Genomic DNA, 19,713 nt, shown 5'->3' on the forward strand with positions numbered 1-19,713 from the left:
AAAGCCTTTTGCACAAAAGAGATAAATTGAAAGATGCAGATAAATTGAAAGAGGTGGTGGGGTTGTAGTGGGAAGATCATGGCCAGATTTCATTCTTTCCTTGCTCAGTCATAAGCCTGCTCGTGAGCTGCTTCACATCCCCGTGAGAGGAGGCTCTATACAGCCTGAATTTGAATAATAGAGTTGCCATTAGCGTCCAACATAAAAAAGATGATTGGTTGTATGCTTGATTTACGGGAAGGCAGAAGTGGTGAAGTATACAGTACACCAGGGGATATTTATGCTGCTAATGCTTAAAACACAGCCTAGTGTTCTGCGCACTGTAGATGTTTTCAAATGGTGAAAACAAAGGTGCAAATAGCAGTAAATCCAGTTATTCTGATAGTTGAATGGCCCCAGATCAGGATCAGGCTGTGCAGTCTCTTCAACATGCAGAGCAAGTCTGGTAAAGCCCCTGTTTAGTTACTGCCTGTTACAGGATTATCAGCTTTGAATCAAAGAAAATAATTTAAAATATGTTAGGATTAAGGGTATATTGTTTCATCTTCATCAGTTTCTAATGCAAGAATTATTTTTTCCAATTTATGTGCAAATAGGCTTCCAAAATCTGTTGCTGTGAACTGAGATTTTGTCAGATTTTCTTCCTTCATCAAATTACTCCTGTTCTGCTAATAACTGTCAAATTGCACCTCAACTCAGCATTTTCTTGATTTATCTTCCCTGCAGTAGCTAACAGTAGCTCTCTGAGGTGTATCACTTGGCTGCTGTGCAAACAGGCTGCTCTTAAGCACTGAGCTGTGCATTTAAATTTTTTTGAAATGTTACAGCAATTATATTTGATTCTTCAAAGAAGAATTCATTGTTGACTCAAACTGGATGAATTTTTCAAAATGTAGAGGGTTTTTTCAGGTGTTCATAAACTGAGCGGACATTTGGCATTTGTCATTCTGCCGTGTCTAAAACAAAATATTAAGTCTACATTTTTAGTCTGGTTTTTTTCCCAAATAAAATATTAGTCAGATCTTTGTGCTAAATAATACATTCTGCTCCATTTGCACAAATCCACCCCTTCCCACACTTCTCCAGGAAAATACTGTACAGGGAGGGAGGTCCTGGAGAGCCCCTGGTTTGGGCTTGGTTAGTAGCTCCCTTAATGTAAAGATGTTAGTGAGGGTTAACTCTGGCTGCTTCCTTTCTAAAGGTGTTTCTAATTAAAGAGCATTTGCTGAGCTTGGATTAATTTTGTACGATACAGAAAATTCACCTGTATTCCCTAAAATACAATTTCTAAACAATTTTCTGCATTTCAAGCAATTTATTTCTCTCAACCCACTTTTTGGGGAAAACAGCTACAGGAAAAAACCTGAGTTGTCTACTTAAGCCTCTCCATGCAAAGTGCATACTAGCCCTTCTCCACTCATGAAAGAACTTAAAATTTTATAGACATTGCTTGATATTAAGAAAATGCAGATGCACACCTGTCTCTGTGTGCTGTGTGGACTTGAACCAACAAGATCAATATATCCAAATTACAGTAGCTTTGTCTAGTGTGAATGAGATGCTACTTACGTTTTCAGGTAAAAGAAATCAACAACTATTAATTTGGCAGAATTATTTATTTCTTACTGATGATATTTTCAGTGTATCTTATCAGAGCACTCATGAATAGAAATGAAACAATTTAAATAGAGGCAGTGTACATTGTATGATCTTGTTTTCTCAAACTGTTCCATAATGCAGTGAATAAATTTATCTGTTCTCCTGAAAAGACTTCTGCAGAAATCATGCACAGTGCTTTCACCTCTATTATTTAATACAACTGTTTTATAACTCTTGTAAGATGGTTATTTCTACTGCTACTTCAGGCATCTGGAAAAAATGTTCATTTGGGGCTACAGAAGGGAAAAACAGACTTAGAGAATCTGAAAATCCAGGATGGTGCACCAGGAACACTTAACAGCAAGGTGTGTAGAAAATGATGAAGTGCTCTTATCCCATACCACTCCCCAATCCTTGGAATAGCAAGGTCCAGGTTTACAGAAGGTAAACTAAGGAGTGAAGAGAGGCTGGTCTGAATCAGCATCTGAGCTCCTTGGAGGCACAGGAGGAAATGCATCTGTGCAGAGCCACTGCCATGAAATGTCTTGGTAGCACTTGAATTTTACTCTGAATCTTTAATCTGAATTTTATCTGAATTGGATAAATTTGGGACACTGTGGGCGAGAGACAAGTTTTAGGTGGTCTAACCACTAACCAGCTTTTGGCTGTCCATCTGGCCTCTTGGGAGCTGGTGGGCTTTGCAGAAGTCAGCATTCTCCTCGAGATGTGCTGTGCAGTGTGGGGTGGTGGTGGCCAAGCTGCCAGCAATGAACTTTGCAGTTGATACTGATGAAGAACACTCTGTCATAGGGAATTTGACCATGATGCTGTGGTCTGCACTGGTTAAAATGCCCTTATAGTAAAATTTTCATCCAAAATTTAAAGTAGCTTTTTAAAAGTTAGTGTTTACTTTGAGGTCTTTGCAAGCCAATTTTTTTCTCTGTTATTTTTTTTCCCCCTGGGGAGTTTTCTTTTGCACACTCCAGATTATTTTGTGTGGGGAGCTTTGTTTATCCTGGGTAACTAAGAGCATAAACAGATCATAGAGGTGAATCTACACAAGCTGGAAACAAACTAGGAGATCAACATGTCATCTTATCCTTCCTGCTGGAAGGATGCAGATACAAGATGCCATCCCCATTTCTGTTACAGTGCCTTTAAAAGCTGTAACCCCACTGTGTCCAGGCAGCTTTTTGGTGAGCAAAATCTCCTAACCCAAATAGGTTGTAGATTGCCATAGTTCATTCATAGGTGCCAGAATAGAAACACTTGCTTCTCCTCACTAAAGCTGCCCTGAGACCATTCAGTGTAAGCCAAGGCATATATTTCACTCTTCCACACTTTTTAACTCTCCTAATGCTTGGGAAAGGGTTGTGGACAGTGCAGGTGGAACTGGCTGCTGTTTAGGATCTATCCTTCTTTTTTTATTTTTTTTTCACTTGAGGAATTTTAATCCCAAAATGAATTCCAGCACTTACATGCTTTTAAAACCTTACTGGCAACCATCACCTCTTAATCTTTTTACATTTCTTGTGATTAGCAGTGCTTTCTAATCCTAACACCAGACCCAACAGCAACTGTTAACTGCACTACTTGTTTTACAGCTAAATCTAATCCTTCTAGTAGTCTGAGGCCAACATTATATTTATCACTCTGAAAATACTAGCTGTAAGATGTTGTGGCAGTTCTTCAGTTGTTGGGGTTTTTTGGGGGAGGGGGAGGGTTGGTTTTGGTGGGTTTTTGGTTTTGTTTTTTTTTTACTTTTTCATTCCTTGTCATGGATTGATAAATACAGCAATTAGTGTATTTCCAGAAAAAGATGAAAATAGGTGCTTTTCCCCCTTCAGTCTTTTTGTTCTTTTCCTTCTTCTCCTGGTCCTGGAGGAGCAATTTGCTTTCTACCTGAGTTTATGATTAGCAGTGAGATGTGTAGGTGGAATGTGTTTTAGTGGCTTTTTTCCCCCTCTTCCTTTCCCTCCCCCCACACCTATTAATATATCTGTTAGTAAGCTAATGCTATTAGGTTATGCAGACTGCTCAGTGTGCAAGGAAAGCTAAGACAGCCATCAAATCCTCACACAGCCCTGAAACATCTCTCCCTTGTGCCAAAGGCTCTGTGTGTGTTTGTCTGTGAGACAGCAACAGATTTTATATCCAGTGACTTTGCAAAGAAAGGGTGAAGCAATTGCTCTTGTGGATTTACTGGTGTGAGGTCTTTTTACCTTTTCCCCACCTGCAAAGTTGTGTGGGTGTTTACAGTCTCTACAGGAACTGCTCTGAATTTGCATTAGGAAAGGGGAAGGGAACATTAGAAAAGTGAAAACTTCTCTTTGTTGCTGCTTGTTTTTTATTTTTTTTCCCCCATGGGAGGGGCCAGGGAGGTTCAGCCAGGAGCACACAACCCCCAGATGACCCTATTTACTTAAACCCTGGAATCATTTTCAAGGTGGATGAAAAGAATGGCAAGGAGAGGCTGCAGAATAAAAAATAGTATTTTTCCATAATCACACTAGGTAATAGCTAATGGCAGCTACTGCTACTACTGGGGTCTTCCATGGCTGTGATTTTCTTTCTCCAACCAAAGGAAATTCGAGCTTTATTTGTTATTGGCAGCACTGAGAAAGCATTTTGGATTTTAAATCAAGGTAGGAAGTTTTTATATTTGTGTGTATATAAACACGTCCATTTGTGTTTATGTATTTAAAGAGCAGTGGTCCTTGCTCTGTGAAGATCTCATGTCTGCAGGTCCTGGTGTCTGACAGCTCATCTGTATTCTCTGTCAATGGACTAATAAAAGATGGTAATTCTCTGTGTTCTTTGCCTTGCTTATATCCTTAATGCCATGTCAGACAGCTCTGGCAAAAAGTGCAACTTTTGTATTTGAAATGGGAACAAAAATGCAAAGCAATGTGTAGTTTAAAACAATCAAAATGTAACTGTGTCATTGCCCTTTTCACCTTATTAAATGTATAGTTACTTAAACCACTTTAATCCATTACTAGCAAGATTGTCTGGCTGCTGGAACAGGATACAGGGCTTTCATCTCTGCTCACACAGAGCTGCCCCATGTCTCTGCTCAGGGCAGAGCAAGTCGATGCCTGTGCATCTGGGATGTCTTCTTTTTATATTGAGCAGCCAGGAAATTTCAGGGAGCTGCATCTTCCCCATGCACACATGTGCCTATCCAACTGTTCTCCCTGCTCTGGCTGTTTCCTGCAGAGAAGCTGTGGTTGCCCCATCCCTGAAGTGTTCAGGGCCAGGCTGGATGGGGCTTGGAGCAACCTGCTCTGGTGGAAGGTGTCACCCATGGGAAAGGAGTTGGAACTGGGTGATCTTCTAAAGTCCCTTTCAACCCAAACCATTCTATATTGCTGTTTTTGGTTTCCCAGGGTTGTTTTTGGACTCTTCATGCTTCTTCTAACAGTTCCCTCTCTACTTCCTCAGTTTTTCCCCACATACTGGAGTTCAGTCAACGTCCCTTTTGAGTTTGTACAAGCTTGTGAAATACTTCAGCTGTGATTAATTTAGTCTTAACTTTCCAAAGGGATAAGTGCTTGTAATATATGATGAAATCAGGTTCCCACCCTTTTAAGTTATTTCTCTGCTTCACACCTTTGAGTTCCTTCTCCCAGATAATTAAATTTGCAAGGTGGGGCAAAAGTGCACAAGTCAAAATCAGGCAAAATCATTTTCCCAAATGCCCTGGGAGGGGGGAAGCTGGGACACTGGCTGGGCTTTCCCTGGCAGCCTGGCAGGAGACACTGATCCCTACTGCTCTTCTGAGCTGCAAATACTCATGGCTGTGGAAGGAGGGGATGAAGTGAGAGCCAATCTGGGAATTGGCAATATTCATATCAGGTCTAAAGTTACAAGTGCAAGTGCAGAGCTCTTGGTGCAGAAAGGAGAGGTTGAGGGGGGAGCCCTCAATTTTAGGGTCTTAATGTCATCTTTAAGTAGAAAAGTGGCTTAATAAGTATCTTCTGTGAATTAGGAAACTGGGATGATTAAACATTGGGGTGAAAAATACAAGAGAAGCATGAGGTAAATAAACTATAGGAAAAGCTAAGTTGGTACTCTGCATAAAATGTAAAGAAGTCAGGGTGATGTTTTCAGACTTGCTGTGGTGTTTCTGATGGCCACAGAGACTTTTGAGCATGAGTGCTGCTGTTGTTTTACTCTGTTTACCTCCTTTTAAAAATTCCTAAAGAGAGAGATTTCCTGAGCCCTGCCTGCATAACTCCTCACTCTCCAGTCAGTGCTCCTATTTCCTGCACATCATACCTACTTACAAAAATCACTCGAGTTAAAAAGGAAAGCATATTTATCAGACAATTTTCTATTTTAGCAAAGGCAGAATATCTGTTCCTTTCAAGTCTTCTGACTGAAAGCCATGCCAAGTTGATTTATGTAAGAAGTTGGATCTTCCACCATCTCTTTTTTTAATTCAGCTTTGAGCTCCAACTACAGAACACACATGGTGGGAAGCAGGCAATCCCATTACCCTGCTCCTCCTTCACTATATCTGGTGAAAACCTTTTTTTTCCGGTAGGTATTGTAAAAATCAATATTCCAGTTGCTGGGAAGGAAGGAGTGCTATGCAGGTTGATACTGAGGGATCTGCAGTCTGTTAGGTGTGAGATTGCTTTCTCCTTGCTCTGGTTACAGTCTTAGTCTTACTGCTTACACATCTTGGGTTTATATACATAAGACAGATGCTTTTATGTTTTTGTGGTAAGTTTCAAAGGAGCAGAATTGATCAAGGCTGCTATCATGAATAGTAAATGTTCAGTCCCATAAAAATTGCTTGTATAAGTAAATAGTGTTCCAGAAGGTGACAGTCCTAATGCCTTACATTGAATTTCATTCATTCTTTTACCTCTTTAATTTTTTCAGCAACTTTTGAGGCTTGGAAACTAATAACTTTCAGGCTACTCTGTACCTTGGAAACCTCTCTACCTCAGAATAGCATAAACAGTGACCAGTGAAGCTGAAAGGCAAGAAGATAGTGATTAAAAACATAATACAAATGTGTGGAATGTGGAAAGAATCTTGAGTTCAGAAGACGCTGAGATTCAAGAATGAGAAATTCTAACACTCATAGGGCCCTGAGCTCCAGCAGGACAGCAATAATGATAGACACAGCAATAGTTACCTGAAAAATCTCTTTTCCTACCCATCCCTCTCCTGGGTGCCAGCTCAGGTGTTGGGCTGGGGACAGAGGTGGCTCTGGCTGTCATCACTGCGGGTCCTGTGGGTGGAAGGGTGAATCAATATGCAAAGCATGTGTTTAACTGCTTGAAACCCAGGGACATGCTGTACCTGGCCACAGCCTATTTCAAGGTCTGTCAGCTTTGAGGAGTCAGCGAGCTGGCGGTGTCTCTTTCTGAACATGCCCATGAAAATAATTGTGAATGATTAATTTTAATTACTGCTGGCTGAGGGCAGATCCGTGGCTGTGTGGATGGGTTTTATTATGTTGTGTTGAAGAACTGTGTGAGCTGAGGAACTCTCAAACTTGTTGCTGTACGAAAGGTGTGTTGGGGAAAAGGTGTATCTGCAGGATGCTTTCTTGCCATCACTCAGAATTGCTCAGTGGTGGTGTAGCAGCTGCAGCAAATGCCCATGGGGTGTGTCCTCCAAAACAGTCCTGTCAGAGTTGCTCAATGTACCTCCTGGAAAACCTAATCTGAGAACAGTGGACTCTTTTCTCTGTTTCTGGGATGTACCTGAGAAAAGGAGTGATCAGCTGCTGCTTTACTGAAATCTCTTTGGCTTTCCCATTGTTTGTGTGGTATCCCAAAGGCTGTTGGAGAAGGAATAGGTTTGAACCTCCTCTTACTGTAGCAGCTAGTTTCCTCCCAGGCATTAAACCAAAGTGTCTTCATTCTGGTTTAGGAAGGTTTATTTATTTATAAGGTTGGAGTATGCATTTAGATACCCAAGAGCCAAGAGGAGGTCTGTCAGGTAAGCTGCTGGCCTCAAACTCTGAAATCTACAGATGAAATCATGAGCTCAACTACTCCCAGCTTTCCCACTAGCTTGCTTTTTGGCATTGATCAAATCATTTGACCTTTTTTTCTTCCATTTTTGCTTTTCTATTAAAAACATACATCTGCTGGGCAGAGTCTGAATTTGTTTGTTTATTCCTTTTCTTTTTATATTCATGTACAGCATTAATAGGAAAAACTTTCAGTTGGGAGTGTGTAGATGAGAATTGAAATTGCATGCAGAAATATCTTCCAGTCATTATTAAAAAACCCAAAGCATCCCTAATTTAGAAATGTCTGCTCATGGAAATAGTTATTCTCAGCCAGTGAAATTCAATTTTTTACTACTAGACTTTGAACTATGAGAGTATGCAGATCAGCAGCACTGATTTATGTCCCTACAGAGTTTTAAGAAATATTCCTAATCCAAGAATGGTTTTCAGAAAGGTTTCCATAGGAAGCTTGCTGCTTCTGATTTGAGTAGAGCCCTGTAGACAGCTGAACTTCTAAGGCCTGAGCTCTTTATATATTCCGTAAAATTTTATCATTTTATTATATTTAAATATTTATACAGACCTTATAAACTTGATATGACCTTGCTCTTGTAGATGGAGTCAAGCACTACATTGCCCTAGCAAATTGTATGATGGTATTGGGAGTGGAGCCCAAATCACCTGAAAATCACACCAGTGTTTGGACCTAAATAATGCCACCTTCATTGCCTGGGCTGGAGGGTGTATGTGACTGAGCTGTCATTGCAGCACACTGTGATGGGAGATTTTCCTCCTTAAACTGATCATGGTTATGTTCACAGCACCTAATGTGGTGCCAGAAATTAGCAGACTGGGCAAAAGCTAAGTCTCATTCCAGCCCATGGGAATGGCTGGAAGATGTCAGCTCTAAAGGTTAGCAAGGTGGGCTTGTTTTGTCCTCTTCCTCTAGTTCTGTTTTTTGTTCAGAGCTAAGATACAGTGATTGTGGCAGTCTGCCATTGTATTGTCTGTACAGTTTCCTTTTGCCAGTATAATCATCATCTGGACCCTCTTTTAATTAAATTAGCTCAAACAATGAACCATATGAAAACTGCATTGGGACTTCAATGCAACTGCTGCATTCTTTTGGGTAGACTAGCACGGTATTGTTTGGTTTGGAGACTGATGAGGAGGGGACTTGGCTGGGCTTGCAGAGGTGGGGAGGCATTTCTTCATACTTGAATTTTCTTGGGCTGAAGTCTTCAAATTGGCAATTTGAACAGGAGTAGGCTTTTTAATAGGCTATGTCTGCTTTTGCTGTTTCTCAGAGGAAAGAAATATTGTAAAAAAGTGCTTCCATCTGAAGATTTTTCCTGTATTTCTAGTTGTGAAATGAAGAAATGAAGTTGGTTGTTACTGGTGTAATTGTTCATATCATAACTGGTCACTGGGAAATCTGCTGTTAATTACTGACTTCTTTTTCGTAGTCTATAATTTTTCTTAGCTCGTATATGTTTTTGTTGCTTTTTTTCATAGATCAGTGTACCATTTTTTCCTTTTCCCTCCACTACTACTATCTTCACACTTCTTATGGCACCCTTTACTTATTTCATGCATTTTTGTCTTCCCTTCGTTTTTCCTTTCTGTACAGAGAAACAGAGATCAAAAAACATGCTTACAGAATATACAATAAAATAGGGAACAAATGGAAGAAGAGGGAAAAGTCATGCATACTGTATTTAAAGCATGCAATTCCTTTTTGCCTTTCCTTAGGCATTCCTGGTGTGACATGACTTGTTGGGTGACTTGTAATTATGCAAACGTCTTTATTTTTTCTAATGTTCTGTATGGACAAAATGTTAAGTAAATGGTCTTTTCCATTCCAGCATACATGGAAAAGGTGTATTGAGATCTTGTACATTTGTACAAGAGGAGTGTTTGTTCCTGCACAGCCCAAGCAGCACTGAAGGTATCAGGAACCCCTTCCAAGTCATCAAGAAGTTTTCAGACAAAATTTTCCAGTTATCTGCCTGCCTGTTTGTCAGGAAATGATGGAGAAGTTGTGCAGGGATCTTTGTTTGCAAGTGCATTACACTGGAGCCCCAGCTGCTGGTTTGTTTCTGTCTGTGTGCATTTTGAGGTGTAAAGCATTGTACACAGAGGCAATGTGATTTATCCTTGCTGAAGGATTTTGCAAAAGGGTGGATTCCATTTTCTCTAGAGCTCTGTTTTGATAACAACGTCAGTTACACTTCAGCCAGATATCAAAAAAACAGCAATGTAATTTCAGCACAGAAAACAGAAGTCAGAGGATGACTCTTAATCACCCTTACATGTCCAAAGCAAGGATAGAAATGTTTTAAATAAAGCACGTAAGCAAAGTACTGTGGTTTCCATCCAAAAATACAGCTGTGCTTACCTCCCAGGTGACAGCTTGTTCTCTGCCACCATGACAGTGGCTCTGGATGCTACATAATGGTCTCCAGGAAGTCATTCATGGAATGGAGAATGTACAAGAGAGCTAGGGGATGCAGCTTAGCTGCAAACAGCACACCTTTATTTAGTGCCAGGTGCAATGCAGTACCAGGGTTGTGCACTGGAGATGGTGCTGCATGGATATGGAGAGGACAGCTCGAGTCTGAAACATTTGGGAGTGGTGGTCAGGACTTTCTGAGGCTGCAGTGTCATTGCTTTCCTCCAGGCTGTGGGCTGTGTGTAGCTCACACAGCAGGTGCCCAGTGCTGAGGATCAACAGGGCAGTGTCACCATGCTGCCCTCACACTGCATCTAACCACCAGTCAGCTGCTCCATCGCTCCCAGAGCTGCCATCGCCCTCCTGGTCCTCCTGAACTTTCTCCAGAGTGGCACTTGGATTAACAGATAGCCATGTATTCCTTGCAGGAAGCCTTGAGTGACCCTCAGGAGATGATTGCCATTTACTCTTTGGTTTTGAGGGCTGTTTTGATGAAGTGCCCTGCCCTACCACACAGGGCAGCTATGTCCTTGCTTTTGTTTGCTGAATGATGGCTGAGGATTTGTGTCTGCATGAACATGCTTCGGTGTCTGCTGCTGCTTTCTGCAGTGCCAGCACTACTGTGGTGAAAAGAAGCTGGAAAAAAAGTGAAACAACCCCCTAAAAAACACAGAAGAAATAAAGAATCCATATTTCATTTTCAATAAGTCTCTTTTTTTTTTAATAATGGCCTGATTTCTGATTTCTTTTGTTGTCTTTTGCTACTTTGAACTACTCATCACTTGCCTCTTATTGAAGGATTTTGCAAACTGCTAGGTTCATATTAACACACCAGCTTCACATTAATAGGAAAATTATGCAGTTTTTGTACAGTTCCCTTCCATCTCTTTCTTCTGCTGTTTTTTTCTAATTAATGTGCAACAGAGTCCAGCTACATCAGGTAATTTGCCATTTGTCAGATGCAGGTGAAGGTAGTTTGGTGCAAAAGGCACTTTAATGACATCTGTGTGAGCTTCTTTGCTAATTGGGTTGCAACATATGCGTTATTGCCCACTTTAACTCAACAGAATCATTTAAATCTGATTCCTTCACTGTTATTTTACACTTATAATTTGTGACATTCAACCTTTTTTTTTTCCAAGGAATAAATATTATTTAATTATCAGAGATTCACAGGACCATTGAGGTTGGCAGGCCTCTTGTAATCAGTCCAAGCAGTTCTGCCCTCAGTCTCTGCATGGCCTGATGCTTGGTTCATAGAGTGGCCGAGAAAATCCAGAATTTGGTGATCTTATTGGGAGAATACTATTTAAGGTTAAAAAAACCCAACGTGCCTTGCTTATTTACTATATTTAAGTTCTGGTTTACACACATATCATCCTGCATCCTTTATGGAAATGTATGTGCTCCCTTGACCTAGGACACCATTTATGTCCTTTATGCCAGTAACTGTAGAGTATCTTGATTTTCATAGAACCATGTATTTTCTTTCTCATCTCAGATTCCCTTTTCTACCCAAAAGAGAATTACCTTTTCTACCTGTGGGCTCTGCTGCTGCAGCAAGTTGGAAAACAGAATGCTAAAGGCATTTTGTAGGTACTTAGTGAATATGTTGATGTTGCAGTCACAGAGGGAATTGCAGTGTCATGTAAATGCACCCAGTCTAACTTGGTATCTTCAAATACACCAAACCAGGTTGTTCCGAAGCTCATAATGCTCTACCAACAGTCTGATGGGGTTCATAATAATCTTGTGTACCCTGCTGCTGCTTCAGCTGATTTCTGGTGCTTGCATTTACCTTGCAACCATATGACCATGTCATAGAATTGTTAAGGTTGGAAAAGACCTCTGAAGAGTCCAACCATTACCCTGACCCTGCCAGGTTCACCACTAAATCATGTCCCTAAGTGCCACATCTAGATGTTTATTGAACACCTCCAGGCATGATGATTCCATCACTTCCCTGGACAGCCTGTTCCAATGCCTGACCACCCTTTTAGTGAAAAGTTTTCTCCTAATATCCCATCTAAACCTCTCCAAGTGTGACTCGAGGCCGCTTGTCCTATCACCTGTCCTTTACTGCTGCATGACAAACTTGTCAGTGGGTTGTTTCCCTAGGAGAAAGCCTTTCTTAAAATTTTGCACTTCAAAAGCCCTTCTTTCTAAGAACTTATATTTTGGTCAGACTGGAGTAAGGTTAAGTCACTGACCTGGTTCCCTTGGAGGCACAGCTGTTTCTGGCATGGATCTCATCCCCTCCCTGCTGCAAGGGTGCTTGTGAAGAGAGTCTTTCAGGAGAGCACTGTCCTGTGTTTTAATTTATCTCATTTATGTCAAAAGCATTTACGCCTATGGGGCACATTGGGGAATGCATAACCCCCTTTTTGAATCATAACCACGGTAATGCAGTATTGTCATGCAAAGGAAATGAGAAAAATAGATCATCGGGCTGGAATTATTCAGGAATTTACTCCAGGGGGATCCTGACATGCATAGGTGGTATTTGGTTTTCTACTTCCAGTGCAAGAACATACTTCCAGCAGCCCAATAGCCCTATGCCTGGGGAGTGGTTTCTGCGTGTCCTTTTAAGAGAGCAGTGATGCAAAATGCCACGAGAAGCATCTTTTGTCACTGATAAGCAGTTAATGTTTCTTAAAAACTGCAGAGTGTGCAGGATTTGGCAACTTCACAGAATGTGGCAGCCTTGGAGCAAGCCAGGATCTCGTGATGTGATGGGATCCACTCCTGGCATGCCAGCCTGCACCAGCTCGCAGCCCTTGTTCTAATTAACATTGCTGTTGCACATAAATGCACAGAACCACTTCTTTTCGTCTTCTGCAAAAATCCCAGCTCCTGCACCGTGAGTTGTTTTGACAGTTGGCTTTCCATTAGCAGTGGGGAGAAGAGCGGAGAGCTCCCGTCTAGACCTACTTGCAGAACTATTATGGTGAGAAGAATTATGTTACAGGAGAAGTTCCTATTTCCAGGACCTATTTGTACATTCTGACTCCTCTCCGTATAATAGGATTACACATTTCTTATCACAACCACAAACTGGATGTGAGCCAGCCATAAACTGTGCACAGTGTAACAATATGATTGCAGGCAATCTTTTTTCCCCCCTTCTCTCCTTTTTCTCTCCATTCCTTCTTACTCTGGGTTAACAGGAAAAAAAATCATATTAGACAGTGCAGGATGAATCATAAAGCGTCACTTAAAACATTCCTATAGCCTGATATATAGAAGCAAACCCACTTGACCAATGGAAACTAATTACAGACAAGAAGTGTGCCTTAGGAGGAAAAGATATTGATGTTTGAAGTGTTTCCTGAATGCATACATTTGAATCTGGGGAGAGAATTAAGATTCTGTTGCTTTGAGGGGATCTTCATCTATTCATATGGTAAACGTGGGAGTGACACTTAAAGCTGAATGACTGTGGACTGGCACTCACTGCATTACTGATTTCTTTAACATATGGGTTTGATTTACATAGTACTGTGGCACTAATCTGTCTGCTCTGAAGTGTACCGGACTCTAATACATTGAACAGATAAAATTTGTTTGGCCTGAGTTGTCTTAAAGCTAAATAAATTCTGAAAGGGGAAATCTGAGTATGTGGTGACTATCTTTAAATAGGATTAAAAAAAAAATAAATGGTGGAGAGGAGTAGCCCACCCTCTTAAAAAAAAATAAAAATCATGCATAATTAGAAGTGGAAGTCTTTTATGGTTCCTACTGTTAAGTGTTGCTGTAGCTTTCTGCAGGGAAATGTGCATTCCTGGAGTCTGGCCAGACTTCAGCATCGTTCTGTGAGGAGAAGACGACCCAGATTGCCCTTCCCCACGTCTGTACCAAGCACATTCGCTGTAGCTATTTTGGGATTTTTAAACCTTAGTCCGGGAAAGTAGGATGAGCCGTAGCAGTCATTTCAAAGGTAGAGCCTCTGTTGCAGCTGGGCTGAGCGATGAACGAGTGTGGCAATGTTAAATGGTGTTTGGGATCTGCTCTGCATCTCGAGGCTGTAACATAGAAATGTCTGTCACTTGCTAACCTCCATTTCTGAAATATGTTCTTGTGAGAGGTGAGCGGGTCATTGTTCTCTTGCTGTTTGGACTAGCTTGCAAATTTGGGCAGAAGAAGAATAGCTTTTAAATAGTTTTGTACCTTCGTCCTAGTTTTGGAAGGACAAAGCTTTAAAGATATTTGCTGGGTTATGTCAGCTATGAGGTCTTGTGTTTGTCCTGGATCCTTCTTTTAATGCATCTCTTCCTCCCTGAAGCAAATGTGAACCTGAGAAAGGAGTGTGTAGGAGTGAGGATTCTGTACTGGCAGGGATGCTGACCTGAAGGCAGCTGTTGATGAGGGGAACTGTAGGGCTTTCTCTCCCTTTACCCCTATGAATTAGGGTGGAAATGGTTTGTGCTAGGTATTTGCATTTGTTAGTGGAATGGTTAGTGGAAATGGTTTGTGCTAGGTATTTGCATTTGATGTCTTACTGAGGAAAGCCTGCTCACTGAGTTGTTGGAAAAAAGAGCATTTTTAACTGAATTTTGCAGGCTGTTTGCAGGAGGTTAAAAGAATTTTAATCAGGGTGGAAATTCCTTGCTGAATGCGTCATGCAAAAAGGGTTCTGCTCAAGTTGGGTGGGAAAAACTCAAGTCAAAAAAGCTCAAGTGGTCACTAAAGGCACCAAGTGCTTCTCAAGCAAGTGTAGGTGGCATCTTGGCTGGGGCAGCTGCTGCTGTGTTCTTGGCCCACAGACTTTATTATATCAGTTACAGAAAAAACTTGTCAAATGAAACTGTATTAGTCATGATTCTGAGGAGGGCTTTGGGAAGGGTGGGGAGGAAGGCTAACACAACATGAACAGTTCCCTCTGGGTGGAGCTTTTAGGATTTCCAACTCCCCTTCTCCCACGCTGAACCTTAACTGTGTTGTGTCTTTTTGAGCTCTCTGAAGTAATTCTGGAAGTTGTTTAGGTTCTAGTCAAGTATCCATAAGGTTTCTCTAAATGTTAATATGCAAGGCTCCAATTACATGTGCTGTTGGATTCTGCACACTATGATTATTTCAGTAATTGATTTGGAAGCTATAGATGTGAGGTGGATTGATACATTGTCTGTAAATTGTATGTAAAAATTGGCCAAAGTTATGTGCATTTATTTCAGTATTCAAACACTGTCTTGCTCATTTTTTTTTAAAGCATGGGAAATAGGAGTTAAAAAAAATCCACCACCACCAGCAGAAGACAGTTAGCATGAAGCTTTACTGGGAATTTAATGTACAAGTTAGGAAATTAAAAGTTCCTGCAATAAATGCAACTCTCATATTACAGGTATACGGCAACATAAATTTCCCAGCCTCTACAACAACACTAATTTCTGAATATGTGCAAGATGGTTGACGTAGAGTGGTTAGGAGAATTACAGCCTTGTTTTTCCTAACTACTTCATTTAAATTCTCGACCTTAATGTTCTGTTAGCCTTCCATTTTCTTGCTAATCTGCTTTAGGAAAATAAACATAGTACAAACCTTAAGTATCTTGCAACTCAAAGTGATACATACCTGGAGGGAGAGAGATAACATTAGATTGCAGTAATTTTTTGTGGCTTCATTGGTGTTGAATCCTTGACCACTGGTGTTGATGCTAACGTCCCTTATCTTCATGGAAGTTGTCAATGGACCTATTGGATCTGCTCTCCCTGAGACTGAGAAAATGGGATAGAAAGCAGTTTTTCATTTGGAGAGCGTGTAAAGCATTTTTCTGTCCAATGTCTTGCTGACTGATCTCCTGCTGGGATCACTGCTGTGATATTATACTCTGACAGTCGTGATGTGCAGCATTTTCATGGTGCACTATTTGCTCAGAGCAGGACATTCAGATATCTGAGCTTCTGAGGGCTCTTTCCCAGTTCTGCAGAGCTACAGTAAATCACACGTCTCTGAATCGCAGGAAATTTGGTACCCTCTTTGCTGAGCCCCTGTCAGCAGTTAACATTTACTTTGGGGCATTGTACAATTTCCCACTTGTGAAAGGAGCTAGTGCACAGAACTGATGAGGAGTCACTTCTGAATGTGGGTTACCCTTTGTGTGGCACCAGGCTGTATGTGGTGCTGGCAGAGCTGAGAGCCAAGAAGGACAAAGTTTCAGAATTAGCATCTGCAAACTAGTTAGAGGCCCCTGGGAGATGGAAAAGTGATTTTGTAAAATAAATCTCTGTCATATTTCATATGCAATGCAATACTAGTCTCTTTTTGAAATATCTTGTGGCTAAACACTTCTATCATGTCCTTACCACCTGCTGCAAATCCAACAAGAAAACAAAAATAACTGAATCTTAAGTTGTAGTATCTGAACCCATTTCAAATAGATCGTAAAAGCTATTGTTTACGATAAGTGTTATCTGATTGCTGGCAGAACCTGTGTTTATTGCTTTTTCCATTGTACAGAGAGATTTGTAAGTAGACAGAAGTCTATAATTATACTTAGTGGGACTGGAGAGCATATAAAGCATAAAATGAAATTGCTTGGTTTTAATCTGAAGAAGCATCACATCAAATTTTCTCCTTTTTTACATATCTTGGAATAAATATTTTTCTTTGAATAACATTGGAGGACATTTAGGGACTATCAGGAACATACTCTGTGCAGACTGTTTCCATGTAGTTGATGTTTCAAAATGTTTGCACTGAAAGTCAAATAGAGTGCTTATTGTGCTGGTGGTCATGAAGAAAAGCAATAAAGTGCAGTCTGACAAGTGTCAATGACTATCCAGAGTGAATCTTTCATTTCAGAACAGTTATTGGTTCTTTTTCCCACTCTGATTAAAGAAACAACAATCAACAAGCCAAGTGCAAGTGGATCGTACAGTTCATTTTTTTTTCCATGTTCTAGCAGTCCACTTTAGAGCTCATTCCTTTCTTTTATTTCCCACATGAGGAATGAAGCACAGAAAAGCCCAAATTATAAAATCCCAAGTTGCATCTGTAAAGTCTCAGTTCTGATATATTCAGCTGTATATTTTTGGGTGTGCTTGGCTTAGTGTCTTTATTATTTATTTACAGTTTATAATATATTAACTTCTTTTGTGGGGATAGAAAAATACGGATGTAATATTTACATCTTTTGATTTTCTCCAGTAGTGTCACACTTCACGCTTTCAGAAAAGTCAACAACCCAATCCTCCTGGCAGTCCCAACAGCCAAGAACAGCGGAGTGTGAGCCACTGGAAGCAGGGTTTAATTTGATGTTAGGTGAGCCTTACTGCTGCTCTGTTCTCATTTTTGTCCTGGTGGTGCTGGCCAAGGCTGGTGGCTGTGACATTTCTGCCAACTGCCTCAGTCATAGAATCATGAAATGGTTTGGATTGAAAGGAGCCCTAAAGATCCTCTAGTTCCAACCCCCCTGCCATGCCAGGGACACCTTCCACTAGGAGTCATCCATGTTCATGCCATTTAGACACAATGAAGTGAATCCTTAAAAGTTTGAGTTGTTGACTCAGTGGGAGCTGCCCACCATTGTCCAGGAGAGATGGTTTTAGTTGTGGGTAAAACCTGCATGTTACTGTCCCTCTAAGACGAGGAATGAGGTTACTCACCAAAAGAGGGGGTTGATCTGTGGATTTTGTCTGTTAAAGCTGTATCTGTGCTGGGAAGGTCAGGATTCAGGGTAGGACTAGGTAGGAGCTAACCTTGGTGGTGGTGTGTGCTGGACAGCCATGAGGGCAACACCTTCACCCTCTGCAAAAGCAGGGGAGGGAAGGGGAGGATCGTTTCTGAAAGGACCATTTTGGGAACATGCTGAAAGCACTTCTCTGCTTTTAAATCAAAAGCAATGAAGGGTAGGCCCTGTGAAAAAAATTTTGCTCCTCAGAGTTTCATGACCCAAATTCCTTTGAACTCAGAATGCTTCATATATTACAATTTTAGACCATTGTGATAACTTGTCTTAAAATGAGAGATTTTTGTGGAACTTCATCTAAATGTTCGCTTTCTTATAGTATGTGCATGTAGGAGCATAGTTGACACAATCTGAATGTCAGATCTTGGAAATCCATTCTTTCAGTATTTGTCCCCTAGACTGGCACGTGCCTGGTAATAACACAAATTATATTGAATCATGTGATCATGATGCTGGGTCAAGAAAAATGTACCAGCCTGTCCAAGAGCAAGAGGAGCAGGTTGGTTTGGACTCTTACCAAGCTTGACTAGCATATCTTTTGAAATTGCAGCTAAAGCTGATGGTCTAGGTTGGAGGCATGGCACAATGATGTTACCTGCTCAGCTGGGTGGAATTCATTTCACACATGCTTGTGCATCTTCTGGTCCCATCAAAATGAAATGGTACTCAGTGGATAGGATTTTAAAAACGTTAGACTCCTCAGGTACAAGACAGGTATGCCAAGAAATGTAAGGTCACAAGCCACCATGTAGACTGAGTTCTGTGCAAGGTCAGGCAGCAGCTGTCTTACACATGCAGTCCAGAGGTGCCTGCAGATGTCCACTCTCTGTCCCTTCCTCCATGGTATTAGCTGCTAAATTTATCCCAATAATTTGGAAAAATATAAAGGCTTAAAACCTAGAGTGCACCATGCCCTCTGCAAAGAGAAGCCCTCATGGGTTTGCCAGGTTTTGAGGCTCCTGGAACAGGCAGGAGCTGACCAGAGATCTTGTGGTAGACCAGGGGCCGGACCTGCTGTATGCTTTTACTTGCCCTCTAGAGAACTGAAGAGCAGGGTGCTGCTTCAGCTCTTCTTTATTTTCAGTGTTAAGGACAGATTTTTCCTTCACTTTTCAGTTTAAATTAGAATTCTTGCATGATTTCATTCTTCCTTCTGCTTTGAAATGCTAGATTAGAAAAGTAATTAAAAATTTCTTTGTTGTATTGGCCAAAAAGTCTCTTCCACTGTTTGTTTCCTTCTGGTCGTTTGCATCTGTGTTCCTGCCTCTGATCTGTATACCAGACCTGCCAGGGTGAAATTCAGATGTGGTTTTGAGTGTCTCACCCTGGTGGCATGGTCAGCACTGACAGCTTTCTTCATCAACCTGTAGCAATAGTTTCACATGCTGAAGATAGGGAATAAATGTCTGAAAAGCAAATACAGTTGTAAAGCCCAGTGACAGAGACATTAATTTCCTCTCTCTGAAAATGCACCATCATTCCCATTTCAAAGATAAGAGAACGCGTCCGTAGAAAACAAAACCATCTCATTCACTGTGTTTCTATTGGGAGCATTCCTTGGAAGCATTGGCCTTTTGTGGTATATTTGGGAAACCAGAAGACTTTTTATGGAAACTGTTGTCAGTAACTGCAGGAGGGTTTTCTGTGTTGCACAGTCCAGTTTGCTCAGACTGGGTGATGCCTCTCTGCTGAGACTGCCTTCAAACCAGTGGGTGACATGTGGGCAGCACCTGGGAGCTGGTCAGCAGTCACTGGAGGCCACTAGTTTAATATTTGGAGAGCGGTAAAATTGTACAACAGTGGGATCCTTAGATGGTCTGTTTGATGAAACCTTGAATAAGACTGTTCTTTCAAAGTATTTCTGTTACATCTACAATGTACAGCCACAATGGATAAGAGGATAAGAACAAGAAAGGTTCACCAAGTATGTGCTATATATGCAAAAGATACATGTTCACTATTCTTAAAAAAAAAAAAAAAAAAAAATCCCTTATCCTT

The 19,713-nt window shown here is 41.0% G+C and overlaps 1 protein-coding gene and 1 long non-coding RNA gene across 5 annotated transcripts in view; one reads left to right on the forward strand and one right to left on the reverse strand.

Annotated features, from left to right (window-relative positions):
* Positions 1-19,713, forward strand: part of KLHL29 (kelch like family member 29) — a 389,016-nt gene that overhangs the window by 75,921 nt on the left and 293,382 nt on the right. The gene's annotated exons all lie outside the window — the stretch shown is intronic.
* Positions 13,753-17,337, reverse strand: LOC146440355 (uncharacterized). The gene is made up of 3 exons (XR_014851413.1): positions 17,156-17,337; positions 15,600-15,742; positions 13,753-14,053 (listed from the first exon to the last, which is right to left on the reverse strand). It is a non-coding gene; the product is annotated as an uncharacterized LOC146440355 (long non-coding RNA).

Source organism: Lichenostomus cassidix, chromosome 3 (genome assembly GCF_008360975.1).
Source record: "Lichenostomus cassidix isolate B80296 chromosome 3, HeHo_3.0, whole genome shotgun sequence".
Classification (NCBI taxonomy): Eukaryota; Metazoa; Chordata; class Aves; order Passeriformes; family Meliphagidae; genus Lichenostomus; species Lichenostomus cassidix.